The following is a 20,116-nucleotide window of genomic DNA, read 5'->3' as shown; positions in this document are numbered from 1 at the left end:
GGGCTCCTGGAGCGGTGACTGAGGATCAAGAATGTTTCTGAGGCTCGCCAAGACACCAGAGTCTCCTTGACTCTGACTCATACGGGGGATAGTTGAGGGCTGGATCTCTCTCTCTCTCTCTCTCTCTCTCTCTCTCTCTCTCTCTCTCTCTCTCTCTCTCCAAGACAAGGTTTCTCCGTAGCTTTGGAGCATGTCCTGGAACTAGCTCTTGTAGACCAGGCTGGCCTCAAACTCACAGAGATCCTCCTGCCTCTGCCTTCTGAGTGCTGAGATTAAAGGCATGTACCACCACCGCCCAGCTATCCTGCTTCTTTTTGAGGTCTGACTCTAGTGATCTCGTTGGGACCTGCCCCATTGGGCTACTGAGGTTCCTGGATTGCAAGGACATGTCCCTGGCAAGCTAGGCAGAAGACCTGGTACCTAATATTAGTCAGCAAGGGCCTTGAAGGTGATTATGCCTCTCTTCTAAGTCCAGCTCACCGCTGACCTTTTCTACGGGAGGCGGGGGAAACTTACCTGCCCTCGGAAGTTCCACCTCACACATCTGAGCTGAGGAAAGGTTCTAGCCTTTTAAAGAGATGCTAGCATCTCCTTTTGACTCATCCTACTGACCTTCACTCCTATTTACAACCTCCCAGACCTCTTCCCTGGAGTCATTTCTGGCTGCTCTTCTTTGGAAATTCCCAGCCTTCCCCACAGGGCAATGCTTTTCCTAAGAACTTTCCAAACTTCCGGTCTACTTGAGCCTCCTCTGTCTCCCTGATCGACCCTGCCTTCTATCCTTGGAGAGTCCTGCAGAGCTGAAACATGCTGGGGCTTGTGGCTGGAGAGCTCTGGGTGCCCAACCAGGAGGGAAGCACCCTTGTTATGGTGCGGTGGACTGCTGAACTTACTGCCATCTGGTCCACCTATGAGAGGCATCCTGACCCCTGGTTCCCATGTAGAGCTATGCTACACTGCTGTGCTATGGGAGCTTGTGGCCATGAGGAAGGTGGGGAAGGTTTTTAAGGGGGATGAGATTATTTAGGTGTATGGAGATGGGATGTTTGGTAAAAAGGAAAACACCTGACTCCCCCAAAGCATGAATCAGGGCCACCTTCAAGGCTATCCTATCAATCATGGGAGCCATATAGCAATAGGAGGCATGGTTGGCAGGGTGGGGCTTGGGAGTGCTGACCAGACTGCCAGGTCATCTGGGCAAAAGGTATAAGAAACAAGGCAGCAGTGAGTACTATTGACGAGTGGGTGAGGTCTGGGGGTTGGGAATCGGCAAGAAGCGTCTACACGGGAGACTCACACATGGGCTGGGGAAACGGTGGACTAGAAGAGGGCTGGGAGCTATCAGTCTGTCTACAGCAAGACCTGTCTGGGGTGGCTCAAACTCCTTCGAAGTCTGCGGCCTACCTGGTACCGTTATGGGTCGTACCCGCTCCCGCGTTCCTGTCCTTTTCCACACTGGACTCTGAGCTCTGTTATTTGTGTCCCTGGCACCAGCACCCCCCCCCCCCGGCCCAGCTAGCCTTTGCAGGGTGTTTACATGGATGAATGGTGACTGAGCAGGGATCCTCTGCAGTGGAGCTCAGCTGGCAGTCGTCTGGGGCTCTTCGGAGAGGACTTACAGTCTCTTTACTGTGGAAAGCAAAGCATGCTTAAAAACCAGTCGGACAGAATGGAACTACCTTAAAGAAAGTAGTAAAAGGTGTGTGGGGGAGCTACTCCCTCAGTTTCAGACTACGATGACCTCTGGAGCTGATGACCTCTGGAGCCACTGGCTGTTTCTTTCCAGCCCCCATTCTATTGACCTCTTGCTTATTATTGCTCGGATGTACTTCACACGCCATAACACGATTCACTTGTTAAAAGTGTACAATTAAAGTGGTGACGGCGCTTGCTTTTAATCCCAGCAACTTGGGAGGCAGAGGCAGGCAGATCTCTGTGAGTTCGAGGCCAACCTTGTCTACAGAACGAGTTCCAAGGCTACACAGAGAAACGCTGTTTTTAAAAAACCAAAAAAAGTGTACAATTTAATGATCTTTTTAAGAATATTGATGGAGTCATACATCCATCACAGTCAATTCCAGGACATTTTTGTTGTCACTGATCTGCTTTCAACCCTTATGAACTCTGGATGGAATATTTCATCTAAATGGACTCCAGCAATTTGAGCCTGCCTTCTTCTACACATACCAGTATTTTATCCACCTCACTTTTATTCTGACCCTCTTTTTTGTGACAGGAGCATAGCCCAGATTGGTCTTGAATTTGCAATACTCTTTCTTTCGCCTCGTGGGTGTTGAGTTTGCAGACATATGCCACCATGGGAGAAAGTTTCATTTTATGGCTATAGCAATGTTCGTTTGTGTATTTATCAGCTGATAAATGTTTGAATTATTATGACTAATGGTACTGTTAGCATGTGCACCCACGTGTATGTGTGGACTTGTACCTTTCTCTTGGGTAGATGACTAGGAGTGGAGTTGCTAGGTCATGAGGTAATTCTATATTTAACCATTTGAGGACCTGCCAGATGGTTTTCCATCGTAGCTGAAGTATTCTACTTTCCCAATATTGCTGTGTGAAGTTTCTAATTTCTTCACTCGCTTTAATTCCCCCCTTCTCTCTCTTCTCCATCTATAAATTTTTTTCTTTATTTTTTTCCTTTTGTGGAGTGGGGAATGGACCCTAGAACCTTCAGTATGCTAGCTGCCTTTCTAATGTCTTGAAGTATATTTTGAAATACTTAAGTTTTTTTTTAAAAAAATACTTTTAATTTAAAAAATTGACACTAGCCTCATTATTGGGTGGGGTGAGCACATGGTGAGCGTATGGAGGTTAAAGGACAGTTTGTGGCATCCACTTCTTTCCTTCCGCCTGGGTATCAGGGATTGGACCCAGGTCTCCAGCCGTGGTGGTAATTGCTCTACCTGCTGAGTCATCTCCCCAGCTTACAAAGGATATTAAGTTTTCATTATTATATGCTGATTTATTTATTTTGTTCACATGTCATATCAAATAAATCATTTTTTAAAAAAGAAACCATTGCTTAAACCAAAACTACAAAGATGTGTGCTTGTGTTTTTTTCCTCCTTCTTTCCTTGTGGTGCTGGGATTGAACCCAGGGCTTCATACATGAAAGCTGAACAATCACCACTGAGCTACACTTCTAGGTATATATGTTTATTTAGCTCATTAAAAAAATTGCATTAAATTTCTGGGTAGAGCTCCTGCTTGCATGTATACCGTGTGTGTGCAGTGCCTGTAGAGGACAAAAGAGGGCGTCAGATGCCCCAGGACTGGAGTTACAGATGGTTGTGAGCTGCCTTGTAGGTACTAGGAACTGAACCCGCATCATCCGAAAGAGGAGCCGGTGTTCTTCACGGCCGATCTGTATCTCTAGCCCCTATTCTTAGCTCTTATGTTGAGATCTTTGGTCTGTTTTGAGTTCATTTTGTGCTTGACGTGAAGTAGATGTCCACATTTGCGTCTGAACATCCTCTTGTCCCAGCATAGTCTATCACGGAGATTCTTTCCCCATTGAATGCTATTAACTGTCTCATGTTTTTTGTTTTGTTTTGTTTCAAGACAGGGTTTCTCAGTAGCTTTTGGAGCTTGTCCTGGAACTCACTCTGTAGACCAGGCTGGTCTCGAACTCACAGAGATCTGCCTGCCTCTGCCTCCCGAGTGCTGGGATTAAAGGTGTGCGCCACCACCGCCCGGCTTGTCTCATGTTTTTAAATGATTACAAAATACTCCATTTCTTGGAAGCATCACTGTTTATTTACTTGATCCTTTCAGATGGACATTGGACTTATTTTAACAAGCTTATTGGGGCTGGAGAGAGAACGTGGCAGTTAAGAGCGCTTATTCCTCTCCCATAAGACCTGAGTTCTAGTCCCAGAACTCACTCTCGTTGCCTTATTTCTATTATTCAGCTCCAGGGAGTCCTATATCCTCTTCTGGTTTCCACAGGCACCTGCACTCATGTGGTACACACACACACACACACACACACACACACACACACACACACACACACACAAATATAAATATACGTATGCATGCACATAAATAAAAATGTAGTAAAAATAAATATTTTTTATGGTTTTTCAAGACAGGGTTTCTCTGTGCATCCAGAGAACTCACTCTGTAGACCAGGCTGGCCTTGAACTTTCAGAGATCCTCCTGCCTCTGTCTCCTGAGTGCTGGGATTAAAGGCATGTACCACCACCGCCTGACCTAAAAAAATCTTAAAAAATAAAATAAAAAAGGTTGTATTTCTAGGGCCAGTGAGCTGGCTCAGTAGTTAAAAAAACACTTGCTGTGTGGGCTTGATAACCGAGTTCCATCCCCAGAGCCCATGGAGGGAGAACAAATTCTGAAAGCTGGTCTCTGGCTTCCACAAGCTCTCCTGGAACACATGTGCACACTCACATGTGTGTAAGCACACACACACACACACACACACACACAAATTAAAAATGTTGTATTTCTAGATTGTCCTCCAGTTGAGATGAATCCTTCAGATGTGACACAGAACTTTTTACAGTCTTGGTGAGAAAATTCTAATTTGTGCTTGGCCAGTGGTGGCTCATGCCCTTAAGCCCAGGACCCGGGAGGCAGAGGCAGGTGGATCTCTGAGTTCCAGGACAGCCAGGGCTACACAGAGAAACCCTGTCTTGAAACAACCCCCCTGAAAAAAGAAAATTCTACTCTGATATACTCTGTATTATTTGATTATTAATAAAGACCCGCATCTGTTTCACGGAGTTAGCGTTTATTCACATTTCTAAATTATGTTTCGCATATTTTTTGGGGGGGTGTTGTCGTGGGTGAGGAGGGAGAGGAGGGGAAACAGACAGCTAGCATACATATGCTACAGTGTGCGTGTAGAAGTCAGGGGACAACTTTCTGGTGTTCTCTGCTGCGTCCGCTTTGAAGGCTCTGGAGATTGAACTTGGGTTGTCAGGCTTGGTGGCAAATACCTTTACTGCTAAACCATCTCATAGTCATTGGCTTGCCTTCCTTCCTTCCTTCCTTCCTTCCTTCCTTCCTTTTTCTTTCCTTCTTTCTTTTTTTTTTGAGTTGCATGTTTAAAAGTTATTGTTAATTTTGACATGAGTTGTTCCTTTGTCTGGCTGTGTGTGCATGTGTTAAGGTGTGTGTGAGTACATACATGTGTGCATGTATGTGGAGCTCAGAGAACAACCTCTTTCCTGATTGATGTCTTTTATTGTTGCTGTCTGGAGACAGGGTCTCTCACTGGACTGGAATAAGGAGGAGAGGCTGGCGGGCCAGGGACTCCCATGGGTCTGTCTCTCTCTGCTTCCCCAGATCTGGATTATAAATGTTTGCTTCTCCACCTGGCTTTTTTCTTTATGTGTACAAGTATTTTCCTGTACACGTCTGTGCACCATGTGTGTGCCTGTGGAGGCAAGAGAAGAGTCAGCTCTCCAGGAGCTATCGGATTCCCAGGAACTAGAGTTACAGACGGCTGTAAGCCTCCATGTAGGTGTTGGGAATTGAACCCAGGACCTCTGGAAGAATAGCAAGAGCTCTTAATGACAGAGCCGTCTCCCCACCCCCCACACCCGGCTTTTAACGTGGTTGCTAGGATTCTAACTCAGTTCCTCATGCCTGCGTGACAACCATTTTACTGACTGAGCTAACGCTCCATTTTTTAAAACTTCTTTTTCATTTGTGAGTGTTCTTTAAATGTTTATATCTTTAAACATTATGTAAATTTAAAGTTCTCTGGTTATTCTGTAAGCATGCGAAGGTTTTATTGAATTATAGCCTTTCTATAGAAAAATGTACAAATTCTACACATATAGCTTCAATTTCAAGGTTGCCTTGTGATCACTCAGACCATGAGACAACGTTTTTGACTCCTTTGTATTCCAGTTGCTGAATCTGACATCATCAATGTCTTTTTTTCTTTTTTGGATTTTGGAAACAGGGTTTCTGTGTAGCCCTGGCTGTTCTGGAACTCTGTAGACCAAGCTGCCTCAAACTCAGAGATCCACCTACCTCTGCCTCTCAGCTATCTGTCTGTCTATCTTTATTTGAGTCTGTTGATAGAAATTTTGGGCAAATTGGTTTGATTATTTAATAATAAAATAATTATTATTGAGCCTGGAGTGGTGGCGCACACCTTTAATCCCAGGGCTGGGAGGCAGAAGCAGGCGGATCTCTGTGAGTTCGAGACCAGCTGGTCTACAGAGTGAATTCCAGGACGGCTGGGGCGACACAAGAAACCCTGTCTCAAAAAAACCCAAATAATAATAATAATAATAACAATGATAATAATAATAGTGATTATTACTTGAAAGGAGTCTTGCTATGTTTCCCAGGTTGGTCTCAAACTCCTGTGCCCAAATGATCGGCCTCAACTGAAGCTATGCGCAGCACAGTTCCTGGCCAGAACTATCTTACAAGTTTGCCAGCTTCATTGTGACCTTTGGATTTTATACTGTGGTTTGAATGGCTTTCTTTTATTAAAAAACAAAGCTATGGGCTGGAGGCATGACTCATTGTCAAGAGCCCTTACTACTTTTCTAGAGGAGCCAAGTTTGGTTTGCAGCACCCACATCTGGAGGCTCACAGTATTATCCTGTAGCTCCAGCTCCTGCAAAACCCAGTGTCCTCTTCTGGCACCTGTGCACCTGCACACATGTGTACATACACACAGCGACACACGCATGCATGTGCACACACACATACACACATGTGCACATGCGCGCGCACACACACAGGAAGAAAATAAAAGCAAAAATAAAACTACATACACCTATTTATTTTGTACCTTTAACTTGTCTGGAATTTTGGGGGTCCCTGAAATATAGAAGAGGCTTCAGGATCTGGATGTGTGTTCACAGGCAACAAGGAGTATCTTAAATGTCTTTTCTCCCATCGAACTCAGCTTCCTGAGAACAGGGTCTATGACTTGCTGCATCTCTGCATCCCTGAGCCAAGCTCCACCTCCCCCCCCCCCCCCGGTTTCTAGGTGGGGCAGGTGGACTCTGAGCTGGACCTCACAGCACCCCAACTTATGCTATGACTCCTTTGTTCTCTGAAAAGCTGCTGAAGTGGCAGTGGAGATAGAGAGCGACTGGGTGGAGGTGCCCCGTCCATGCTAGAGAAAGTAAAATGGTAGGTTGGCATTGGGCGTCTACAGCTGGCTCTGAGATAGGGATGTGGCTGAGGAATACTGTATTGGGCATGGCTGGGGACAGACCTGCTCCTTAAGACCCTCCAAGCCTAGGGACTGGAAGAATGCAGAACACTAGGGTAGGAGGAGAGGGCTGCCTGGACATGAGGTGTGTGTGTGTGTGTGTGTGTGTGTGTGTGTGTGTGTGTGTTTTGTTTTGTTTTTCGATACAACGTCTCTATGTAACCTTGGCTAGTCTGGAGTTCCTTTATGTAGATTTGGCTCCCTAGTGCTTGAAATAAAAGCCTGTGCCACCACATCCAGTTTGAGCACAAAGTCCCGAGAGCAAACAGAATTGGAAAGAATGCCTGGGAGCAATGGACGAGGGACTACAGGGACCTCAGCCAGATTCTTATTAGGGGTACAGTCAGTTTCCTGGCACCAAGGGATGTGTGGGAAGCTGGTGGGGAGTGGAAGCTGGTGGAAGATGACAGTGCTCCCTTGGGATACAGGCCTTTAGGGCTTGGGATACCGACCTTTAGGGCTCTTCATGCGTGACCTCTCTGTAGGGCTTGGGCCGTGGGAGGTTCCTCTAAGTTAGGCCAGTTGGCTATTGAAAGGGACATTTATTGCTTTCCCAAGGTAAAGGAGACCCTGATCCAGGAAGAAAAAGGAGGCCATTTTCCTTCCTTCCTTCCTTCCTTCCTTCCTTCCTTCCTTCCTTCCTTCCCTCCCTCCCTCCCTCCTTCCTTTCCTTCTTTCCTTTTCTTTCTTTTGTTTTTCTTTTGGTTTTTCAAGGCAGGGTTTCTCTGTGTAGCTCTAGCTGTCCTGGAACTTGCTCTGTAAATCAGGTTGGCCTCAAACTCTGAGATCCTTCTGCCTCTGCCTCCCGAGTGCTGGGATTAAAGGCGTGCACCATCACCACCCAGCTGCTGCCTTTCTCTGAGCAGAGACATGCTTGCTCTGACTAGGCTCCTGCTCATAGCATCTTGGAAGTCTAGCCCTTCTGTTTCCTTCTGTCTTTGTCCCTTTAGTCCAGGCTGGCAGGGTTGCTATGGCGCAGCATTTTCATAAATCTGTGTCTTCCTCCCTCTGTGTCACAGAGAGCCAGGCCACTAACCAAGAGTGCCAGCCCCAGGGCTTTTCTAGATAATCTCCCTCCTCCTGACTCTGCAGAGGTAGTTGAATGGACTCATGAGTCACACGTAGGCAAAAGGCTATCCAGTCACACATGTGGCTTTCTGTCCAGAGCATCCTGTCCAGACAGTTATGCTCCCAATGTTGGCATCTTTTTGCAAACTGAGTAGTCTTTTAATTTCCCAAATCATCAATGCTGGTTTCTTTTTGCTTAACAGTTCCTTCCTCAATTTCTTTTTCTTCCTGACTTTTAAGATGAGCCACAAGAAGAAGTTGGGTTATAGCTGCTTGGAAATTGTTTCAGCTAAAAAATTCTTGTTCGTTGCTTACAAATTCTGCACCCAGCAGTAGAACATAACCAGGTCAACTTTGGCTCCTTCAAGACAAGGATAATCTCACTTCGAGTATCTGAGAATATGTTTTTCTCATTTATTCATTCTTCCTTCTCCTCCCCTTCCTTCCTTCCTTCCTTCCTTCCTTCCTTCCTTCCTTCCTTCCTTCCTTCCTTCCTTCCTTCCTTCCTTTCTTTCTTGTTTGTTGAGACAGGGTTTCTCTGTATAGCCTTGGTTGTCTGGACCTGGCTCTATAGAACAGGCTAGCTTTGAACTCAAAGGTCTACCTGCCTCTTTCTCCTTCTTCTTGACAGGATCCTTTTTTTTTTAAAGATTTATTTATTTATTAAGCATACAATGTACAGATGGTTGTGAGCCACCATGTGGTTGCTGGGAATTGAACTCGGGACCTCTGGAAGAGCAGCCAGTGCTCTTACCCTCTGAGCCATCTCTCCAGCCCCTTGACAGGATCTTACTATGTATCCCTTGCAGGCCTAGTATTTACTATATAGATCAGCATGGCCTTGAACTCATAGAAATCTATCTGCCTCTTCCTTCCTCCCTCCTTTCCTCCCTTCCTTTCTTCCTTTTCTGTCATAGTTATTGTTCTATTACTGTGAATAGACACCACAACCAAGGCAACTTAGGGCTTGCTTACAGTTTCAGAGGGTTAGAGTCTATGACCATTATGACAGGGAGCATGGTGACAGGCAGGCATGTCACTGGATTAGTAGCTAAGTGCTTAGACTGGGCCTCTTGTGGCCTTCAGAAACCTCAAAATCCAACCCCAGTGACTTAACACTCCAATGAGGCCACACCCTCTAATCCTTCCCAAACAGTTCCACTAACTGGGGAGTAAGCATATAAACATGTGAGCCTTTAGGGGCCATTCTCATTCAAACCTCCACATTTTTCTTTTCATATTTTTTTGAGGAGGGGTCTCCTATATCTCAGACCTAACTTCAGCTCACCATGTAGCCAGAGATGACTTTGTACTTTTGATTCCCTTGCCTCCAATTCCCCAGTGGTGGACTTCAGTCATGTGCCACCACTGCCAAGGTGCCTAGTTTATGAGATGTTGGGGTCAAACCCTGGGTTTTGTGCATGCTGGGCAGGCACTTTTCCAACTCACATGGTTTCACAGCAACGTCTTTAAGCTTCCTATTACCCTCTTCCCCTTTCTCTTAAATGTTGGTTTCACTGTAGTGCCCAGGATAGCTTGAAACTCCTTGGCTCAAGCCTTCAGAATAGCTGGGATGGGGACATACCATGGGTACTACACCCTCTCTCGTCCTCCATGTTTCCAGCAGCAACCAGGCAAGGCAGTCCTAGGCTTTTTCTCTCACATGCCTCAAAATTCTCCAGTTTCTGTCTGTTACCTAATTTTAACAGGTTTTGTTTTGTTTTGTTGCTGTTGTTGAGACAGGGTCTCTTGCTGACCTGAAACTAGCTATGTAGACTGGGCTGGCTTCAAACTCAGAGATATGCTTGCCTCTGCTTCCTAAGTGCTGGATTCAAAGATATGCACCACCTTGCTTTGCCTCCATTTCCACATTTTTAGATATCTGTGACACAGCACCCCATACCTTGAAATAATATCTGCATTAATTTCCTTGGTCATTTTGGACCACAGCAGGCCAGAAGTCAACATCCAAGTGTTGGTGGGAGCTTCCTCTGGAGGCACTTGGGAAAATCCTGCCTTCCCTTAGATCATACTTCCAGCCTCTGCCTCTCTGTTTTTTCTCCCTGTGTCTCCTGAGGACACTGTCCTTAGACCTAGGACCACCTGGATAATCCAAGATGACCTCAGTTTGGTGTCTTAGTTAGATCTGTCTCCAAGTCAGTTCATAGTTATGAATTTTTGGGATGTAGATGTATGTGTTGGGAGTCTGCTGTTTCATTCCCACTTCAAATTGTCCTCTAGTGTTTGATTGATGTAAAACTTAGGTATGTTTTCTTTGTGTTTGTTTTTTTAAACACACCTGCCCCATGTTTGTTACTGTGCTTTACTCATGACTTTATGATGTAGTGTTATGAAGTATTTTAGACTTTTGTAATAAGTTCTCTAGCAATTGGGTTCTTTTTACCTGGTTTTTAATTTTGTTTTGTTTTGCTTTTTTAACACTCTTGTTTTGCCCAAATATATGTACATCTGTGCATTGCTTGTGTGCCTGGTGCCCTTGGAGGCCAGAAGAAGGTGTCAGCTCCTCTTGAACTGGGGTTACAGATGATTGGGAGCTACCATGTGGGTTCTGGGAATAGAACGTGAGTTCTCTGGAAGATCAGTGAATGTGTTTAACCACTGAACCAGCTCTGCAACCCAGTCAACTAGGGCGTTATCTAAAGAAGGTACCCAATGAATCTTAGCAGCTGTTTTTTTGTGTCTATTTTGCTATCTATGTCTGTCTGTCTATCTATCTATCTATCTATCTATCTATCTATCTATCTATCTATTAATCTATCTATCTATCTATCTATCTATCTATCTATCTATCTATCTATCATCTGTCATCTCTTGTGTTTTGAGACACGGTTTCTCTATGTAGCCCTAGCTCTCCTGGAACTTTGTAGACAAGGTAGCCTAGAACTCAGAGATCTACCCGCCTCTGACTCCTGGCTTTTCTTTGCTTTTTTAAAAAGATCCTCCCCCAGATTATTTTATGTTTATGAGTGTTTTGCTCACACATATTTATGTGTACCTCCTAGAATTGGAGTTACAGGTGGTTGTGAGTAACCACGAGGGTTCTGGGACCTGAATTTGGGTTCTACGCAAGAGCAACAATTGCTTTTAACTGCTGAGCCGTCTCTCCAGCACTGACCTTTGTAACTTTCTTTCTTTCTTTCTTTTCCTTCCTTCCTTCCTTCCTTCCTTCCTTTCTTTTTTTGAGACAGGAGTCTCTCTGTGTAACCCTGGCTATCCTGGAACTCATTGTGTAGACCAGGCTGGCCTTGAACTCACAGAGATCTGCCTGCCTCTGTCTCCCAAGAGCTGGTATTAAAGACATGAGCTACTATACCTGACCGGTGTACTCCTGGCTGACCTTTGTAACTTTTTTTTTTCGAGATTCTCTATAACTTTAGAACCTGTTTTGGTGTCCTGGAACTAACTCTTGTAGACCAGGCTGGCCTCAAACTCACAGAGATCCGCCTGCCTCTGCCTCCTGAGTGCTGGGATTAAGGGTGTGTGCCACCACTGCCTGGCTCCTTTGTAACGTTTTAATGCTAGAATATGAATAGCTTTCTGTGACATTAATTATGCTGTCATATTCCTGTCTATGGTTACATCATGGCTTCATTCTACATTGCTAACAAAATATGTGAGAATGAGTATTTTACACATTATCTTATCAAAAGACTTAAAAGTAATTGAGAGTGAATTATTTATTTATTTCTTTTTGGCTTTTTCGAGACAGAGTTTCTCTGTTTAGCCCTGACTGTCCTGGAACTTGCTCTGTAGAACAGACTGGCCTCAAACTCAGAGATCTGCCTGCCTCTGTCTCCCAATGCCTGGTGAGACTGGATATTTTAATAAAGACAAGAGGCTTCTTTAGCTTGAGGTGTTGGAGGGTGAAAGTTTATAATCAGACGGCCCCATCTGGTTGGCCCCTCGTGAGGCTGCAGTAAGGTAAATGGCCTCACGTGGGAGAGCTGATGGCCGCCGAGGAGAAATCCTGGAAGGTCCAGTCTCGTTGAGAGCAGTCTGCTCTGGCAAGCGTTAATCTCCTCCCTTGAGAGACAACACCCCTGTGAGACAGCATTAATCCTTCTTAAACAGCTAATTATTTCTCTTAAGGTTTGCTGCTTCAATCCCTTTACCTTGAGGAGTTAAGCCTCAGGTGAACTTTGGTGGGGACCAATCACATTCAAACCATAGCAGTCGACACATCGGAGTAAACATTTCCTTCTCCTATATATATATCTGCTGTAGGCGGAATGGTTCCGATAGTAAAGGTGATGACCTGAGTTGTCCTCTGCCTTTCATTCCGCTGCTGCACACATACGATAAACAAACAAACCAATTAGTAAATATTAAAACTTCCAATTTTCAAAATTTAGACTTTATTTACACCAAATTGCAACTATCATATTGATAAAATCCAAAAGTCTTGAGTTCTGAGACTTGATGAGAAAATGGCAAACGGATGAGGGGAAATGTCTATCAGAAATAATAGACATACCAGCAGGAAAGAGGAGCTGCCCTCCTATGTGCCCATTTAGGGAGCAAGGGTGATGATGGGGTTGATGGAAGAGCCAGGGTTGAAGCATGTCCGTCGGATGCCAGCTTTTATGTTAGAAGAAGGAAAGTCGAGACCATATTAGGATTTACTTGGTTATTTTCCATAAGGAAACTGGAGGAACAAGCAGGAAGTGATTGTATTTACACTGTGTTTGGGATCGTGACGGGACAGGATGGGAGGAAGGGTGTTAATTCTCTACTTTTAATGGTTATGTGACCCCCTCCCCGCCACTTTCCTTTTTTTTCCCTTTCTTTCTTTTTTTTCTTTTTTGGATTTTTCGAGACAGGGTTTCTCCGTAGCCTTTTGGTTCCTGTCCTGAAACTAGTTCTTGTAGACCAGGCTGGCCTCGAACTCACAGAGATCCGCCTGCCTCTGCCTCCCGAGTGCTGGGATTAAAGGCGTGCGCCACCACCGCCCAGCCCACTTGCTCTTTTTGTTTTTGTTTTTTAAACACCCTCCTCCCCTTCCAACCTCCAGTGCTGAGAATCGAATCCAGCCAGGGTCTGTGTGTGCTGGGCAGATGCTCCGCCATTGAGCTGTGTTCCCGACCCTCTGTCCAAACAAGCTTTAGCGGCTTGTTCAGGCAGCACATATACTGAAGCTGGAACCATACAGAGAATATTAACATGACCCCTGCACACATATGATAACTCAGATTCAGAAAGTGTTCCATAGTTACAAAAATAAACAAATTTTAAAGTAATTTCTAAGATGTTTGCAGGTATTGTAATCGATTCTTCCTAGGAGTAACAGGGAGAGTGAGCTTTTACCTCTCCAACATCCAGTGTTACAGTTTCACAGACATAATACATCCTTACCATTACATAGGTGAGCAGGCAAGGGACATGGCGAGTCTTCTCCTGCGCCAGCAGCTGGGTTGACCAGAACCACAGTTAGTGTTTGTGCCTAAGTCAACTTCCCGAGCAAAGTATCTGGGAAGTTGGGCAGCTGCAGTCTGTATGGGGCCTAATGACTCAGACTTAGCTGGATGTGGTGGCTGAGGCAGGTGGATCTCTGTGAGTTCCTGGCCAGTCAAAGATACATAGTGAGACATAGTTAGATATCTTGGGTCCTTTTCTTTTTTGTTTTTGAGACAGAATCTCACATAACCCAGGCTGCCTCAAACCCATGATGTAGCTGTGCATGACCTTAACCTCTGACCCCCTGGTTGCCAGGATTATATAGGCATGAGTCACGGCTCCAGATTCTTAGGTATTTTGAAAATGTATTTAAAGCCAGTAGTCCAGTGAACTCAGACTTGCTTTGGCCAGTGGTAGGTTGAGTTTGTTTGGGTGGTAAGAGGAGCAATAGATGGTACAGGAAATTTTGCTGGGTCCTGATGCTAGGATGACAGCCACACTTGTCTCTCTCCATTTGTGGTAGAGCTGTTGGCCAGAATGTGTGAGGCCCTGGCTTCTGTCGCCAGCACATCCAACTCTCAACAGAAGCAAGCCAGGAGACAGATGAGCTGACAGTGCTTTAGAGATATGTGGGCTTTTAAAAAATTTTTTTTAAATTTTAATTTGGTTTTGCCATGCCGTGGTGGCACATATTTTTAATCCTAGCACTCAGGAAGCAGAGACAGGCGGATCTCTGTGAGTTCGAGGCCAGCCTGGCCTACAGAGCAAGCTCCAGGACAGCCAGGGCTACACAGAGAAACCCCATCTTGAAAAAAAAAAAAAAAACAGAAAAAACCTGTTTTGTTTGTGTGTGTGTGTGTGTGTGTGTGTGTGTGTGTGTGGGCGTTTTGCCTGCATATATGTCTGTGAACCACTTGTGTGCCTGATGCCTGAAGAGGCCACAAAAGGGTGCCATGTCTTCATTGATGAGCTATCTCTCCAGCCCCATTCTTTTTTTAAAATATTTTTATGGTTTATTTAACTTTATTTTATGTGCATTGGTGTGAAGTGTCAGATCCCCTGGAACTGATCTTCAGACAGTTGTGAGCTGCTGCCATGTGGGTGCTGGGAATTGAACCCGGGTCCTCTGGAAGAGCAGTCAGTGCTCTTAACCACTGAGCCATCTCTCCAGCCCCTCCAGCCCCATTCTTTTGTTTAATTTTTTAAAATCTTATTTTACACGTATGTATGTGCACCATATGCATACAGCACCTGTGGAAGCCAGGAAAGGCAATGGATCTCTTGGAGTTACTGATGGTGGCCAGCTGCCCTGTGGGTGCTGGGAACCAAATCCAGGTCCTCTGCAAGAGCAGTAAGTACTCTTAACCCCTGAGCCAAGCCCTCGTCCAGTAGTGAGTTCGAGACTAGCCTGGTCTACAAGAGCTAGTTCCAGGACAGGCTCCAAAGCCACAGAGAAACCCTGTCTCGAAAAACCAAAAAAAAAAAAAAAAGAAGAAGAAGAAGGCTGCCATTGTGGGCAGACAGGTTTGAAGAGGGGCGCCTTGAGGGGAGCACCAGTCTGAGGTTGAAACCAGCTTGTGAAGGCCCAGGGCCCCAAGGGGTGACTCATCTGATGTGTAGGGTGGGTGGACGCAGGATTGGACCAGGGCTTCGCCTTTGGTTTGGGTATGTGGAAGAGCTCGCTAGGGTCACAGGGCATGTGTGAGGAAGGGTTGCTCAATGTGTAAAGGAGAGGATCTGGCTTGATCTAGATCCTGGAGTTCTTTAGGTGTTCCTTCCTTTCTTGGTATTGTCAGAAAGCTTCAAGAGGACGTGCCTTTGTCCAGGATGTGTGTCCCTAGGGCAGATGACATGATTGGATCCTTAGTCACCATGGGAGTGGTGCATGGCCAGAGTGCCTGTCCTCTGAAGATAGCCAGGACAAGTTGGAGGTTGTGGCTTTCTGCTGTGTCCCATGCTGGTGAGCCCAGCTGCTGCAGTGAATGTCCTATTGCTTTGTCAGTAAAATGTGTCTCTAATCCACATTGCCAGGGGCCTAGAATTGTGGAACGTGGGCAGTGAGGCAGGGGAAAAGCTGAGCACTGTGGTGAGGGACCAGACGTGTTGCTTCTCAAACAAAGATGGAGAAACGGGCATCTTGATTTTGTGCCACCACCCTGCTTCCTCCCCAAGGACGTCTCTCTTTCCCCCAGGCCTTTCTCCATTTTCAGCCTTGATATTTGCCAGTTCTTGGGGCTGGAGGGATGGCTCAGCAGTTAAGAACACTTGTTCTTAACCCCTTTGGATGTCAGTACGGCAATTTCTCAGAAAATTAGGAAACAACCTTCCTCAAGACCCAATAATACCACTTTTTGGTATATATACAAAGGATGCTCAATCGTGCCACAAGGACATGTGCTCAACTATATTCATAGCAGCTTTGTTTGTCATAGCCAGAACCTGGAAACAACCTAAGTGCCCCTCAATTGAAGAATGGATAAGAAAAATGTGGTACATTTACACAATGGAGTACTACACAGCAGAAAAAAAAACAACAGCTTGAATTTTGCAGGAAAATGGAAGGAGCTAGAAAACATTATTTTGAGTGAGGTGACCCAGACACAAAAAGACAATTATCACATGAACTCATTCATAGGTGGTTTTTAAACATAAAGCAAAGAAAGCCAGCCTACAAACCACAATTCCAGAGAACTTAGACAACAATGCGGACACTAAGAGAGACTTACATAGATCTAATTTACATGGGAAGTAGAAAGTAGAAAAAGACAAGATCTCCTGAGTAAATTGGGAGCATGGGCACCTTGGGGGAGGATTGGAGGAGGGAGGGGAGAGGCAGGGAAGGGAGCAGAGAAAAATGTAGAGCTCAATAAATATCAATTCCAAAAAAAAAAAAGAACACTTGTTCTTACAGAAGACCCGGGTTCAAAACCAGGTGGCCAGCGACCTGAATTTGCCTCTAGTCTGCATGCCCTCCACACGCACGTGTGCATGCACAGACACAGACACACAGCTTGTCCAGGTTCAACTTAGTAAGAAGTAGAAATTTAAGTGGGAGCATTTAGAAAATTGTGGGGATCTTTTTTCCTTTCTTTTTTTCTTGAAGTCAGGGTTTCTCTCTGTGGTCTGTGTAGCCCTGGCTTTCCTGGAACTCTCTTTGTAGACCAGGCTGGCCTTGAATTCACAGAGATCTGCCTGTCTCTACCTCCTGAGTGCTGGGATTAAAGGCTTGTGCATGGCAAAAATCATGTTTTAATTCTTTACCGATTTCCCCAAGTCTGGAAACTGGTAGACTGACTGAGTCCCCAAGATGGCAAGAATGGGGGCTGAGGGGTTCAAGAGCCATATGAAACCGATATCTGGATTCTTAGTCTATGTCTGTGGGGGTTGCCAGCATTATTCCTGTGCTGTTTTCATGGCCTCCCTGGCTCTGACTTGACCCATGCAATAGGCCTGTCTGCGAAAGGATGGGTACCCTGAATCTGAAAAACCAACAGAGGGTCTTGGGAGAGGACCCAGAGTGTAGGCTTGAGTGTGCCAGGAGACTGAGGGAGGCTGGAAACATCCTGTGGAGGTCACCTCTGTCCCTCATTGTTTACCCAGCACAGAGGACCAGGGGTCCACATGTTCTCTGGTGACTTTTTGTGGGACACAGAAGAACTGATCTCCTGCTGGGATTGGACATCCTGTCTAGGATGCAGGCAGTTACCAACAGTGCGCTGGTGACCTCTGTGCTGGTGGGAGCAGATCGGCTGTGGCCTGCTTCTTGGTAGTGGTACAGGACCAGAGGACTGGACCCTGCTACGAATTCCATGTCATTCTGGGTGGCCGTAAAAGTGGTAACAAGGGGACATACTGAAGGGCAGAGTCAGAAAACTTTGGGGAGCTGGCTGTGAGGGATAGTGACCTCAAAGTTGACAGAGGTTGGTGGTGAGTGGGATGCCGGCGACCGGTACCACAGCTGGACAGGTAGGGCATGGCGGAAACAGTCTGACTGGAGAGGAAGGGCTGGGACATGGAAGCATCTTGAACCTAGGATGGTGCAGTGATCAAGTGTCACACTTGAAGAGATTGAATGGGACAGGACCTAGGGAAGGGGCATGCTGCTGGTTGCCCTCCATTTCCATCTATGGGACAAAGCTGGGGGTTCAGACTGTGTCCCCTGTAAGAAGTGGATAGGTGACTGAGGCTTCAATGTGAGGGACAGGCCCTGTGCAGGTGCAATCTGCAGGCCATTCATAGGACTCTCAGGTAGCAGGGGCCCTGGACTGTGGAGCTGGCTGTGCACACATACTTGGCTGTTGTCTGTTGTCTGGGTAGTCCGGCTGGACTTTATTGGTTAGGAAGCTCATGCTGGCTGTGTAGAAGGGGAGGGGCAGTGTGGTGCATGGCCTGGAGCATGCGCTTTGGTCAGAAGTGTCCTGAGCATTGATTAGCAGAAGCCCCGCCCCTGGCTAGCAAGCCCTGCCCCACACCTCCCAGCTCCTCCTCCAAGCTGCAGTGCTGGCCTTGGACAGTGCGGTGGGGTGCAGTCCTGCACACAGTGGCTGCAGCACACCGTCCTCAGCCCCTAAGTGAAGACATGGACCCCTCAAGAGCCATCCAGCATGAGATCAGCTCCCTCAAAGGTAAAGTCTTGAGGAGCCTGGCTCTCCGACACTCAGTGACCTCTGTCTGGGTGCAACATCCCTCGGGTGAGCGTCAGGGTCAGCTGTCTTCCTGGTAGCATTGAAAGGTGCTGAGCTGCAGATGGAGGAACCTCTAGGCTCTGCTCTTCCAGGTTTCCTCCTAGGACTGGGTGAGAGGAGCTCCTGCAGCAGCCCCGCAGCCCTGCAGTGAGTACTGGATTGGGCAGGGCTGAGTGCAGCGGCAGTACCAGTGGGAGGGTGCAAGCGAGCTTGGCCCCTGAGCAATCAGCCTGCACTCCCCGCCTTGGCCAGATGCCTCACAGATTGGGGTTTGAGCGGGCAGTGTAGGCCTGTAGGGACCTTCATGCCCAAGGCACTAGGCGCCAGACGGGCTGGCCCTGGGAAAGGCCACACTGTGGCTCTTTTGTCCAGGGTTGGGGGGCTAGGGGACTGCCCAAGGGCGCTGTCTGGTTGCTCTGGAAACCTAAAGGGGCCGGCCAGTTAGTGTGGCTGGTCTCTTTTAGTGCTGAATCAGCAGCTTCTCGGTGTTTCCGTAAGATAGGGTAGGGCACAGGGAGTTCTCCTAAGCCCAGGGACCCTGGAGACAAGCAGACCCAGACTAGGGTTGTGTGTATGCCTGTGCACGTGGGAGATGTGGGAGGACATGTTGTTCTAGGCTCCTCCCTGCAGTCTCAGGCCTGCAGGTGCTTGGGCTGGCGGGAGGGAGGAGAGATTCCCTAACCCATTGCTCTGGTGCTGGGAACTACTGCCCTCTCCTGCCTAGGGGTGGGATGGGGATGGTGGCAGGGGAGTTAGCCACTGGAAGAGCACCCACGTGGGTCTGGACAGAAGAGACTTCAGGTCCAAGGGCTCAGAGGACTTTAGATGTGGCTGGAGATTCTTTGGCGATGGTGGTGAGATATGTATTGGCTTGGGGGTGTGTGGGGTTGGAGATTAGATGGAATTAGGTTAGGAAATGATGTCAGGAAGATGGGGGGAATGTTGAGTGGGGATGGGTTAAGTATAGGGTAGTGAGGAGAGGTGTCTGGGGACAGGCCAAGCAAGTAGGAACTTGTTTGAACTGTTTGCACTGTCCCAAAGCTAAAACACTGGTGTGGAGAATCCTTAGGTCCTGCAGGGATGGGATGTGTAGCGGCTATATTCTCTCGGTCTTGCAGACCTGACTTAGTTAGTGCTGCCCCGCCCTCCCAGGGCTGGGCTCTGAGGGCCTGGCCCCCTTCCTGCCTTGGCTAGGCTAGGGGCGTGGTACAGGGAGAGCCCTGCTGCAGTGAGCTGGCTGAGTTGGCCTCAAGGAGGGCTTTGGGAACTGTTGGCTGAGCCTTCAGTTTCCACTCGCCACCAGCCCTGTGTCTGTATGTTTGGAGTCTGCTGGGGCGCCATGGTGACAGCCCATAAACCCGCCCCACGCACTGCTTTGTTGGCTGCCTGCCTGCCGCTGGCCAGCACCTCCCACCGCAGGATCCCCCACCCCCGCCCTATTTATAATCAGTTCCTGGGTTTGCAGTGCTTGGTGGGAATGGGTGTGTCTGCTTAGGGAGAGCCTTAGTGGCATGTGGGTTTGGTGGGGGCACAACATGGAGAGTTGGCGTATTGGGTGGCATCCGGCACAGACTCTAACCATGCTGGACCCTCGGTTATGAGGACCCGGCAGTATTGACAGCTGTGCCAGGCAGTCCTTCGGGCATGTGATAGTTCCTCTTCCTTTCACGTCGGTCCCTAATGGTGTCCTGTCGTCCTCTCCCCAGCACCTGCCCCT

At 47.1% G+C, this 20,116-nt stretch overlaps 1 protein-coding gene and 1 non-coding gene across 8 annotated transcripts in view; both read left to right on the top strand.

Annotated features, from left to right (window-relative positions):
• The window catches only part of Plec (plectin), a 61,465-nt gene that overhangs the window by 4,920 nt on the left and 36,429 nt on the right, over nt 1–20,116 (top strand). The gene's annotated exons all lie outside the window — the stretch shown is intronic.
• LOC142845277 (U6 spliceosomal RNA) lies at nt 13,430–13,533 on the top strand. The gene has a single exon (XR_012909842.1). It is a non-coding gene; the product is annotated as a U6 spliceosomal RNA (small nuclear RNA).

The sequence above is a fragment of the Microtus pennsylvanicus genome, chromosome 2 (assembly GCF_037038515.1).
Source record: "Microtus pennsylvanicus isolate mMicPen1 chromosome 2, mMicPen1.hap1, whole genome shotgun sequence".
In the NCBI taxonomy this organism is placed as follows: domain Eukaryota; kingdom Metazoa; phylum Chordata; class Mammalia; order Rodentia; family Cricetidae; genus Microtus; species Microtus pennsylvanicus.
This window is presented reverse-complemented; position numbering and strand designations above follow the sequence as displayed.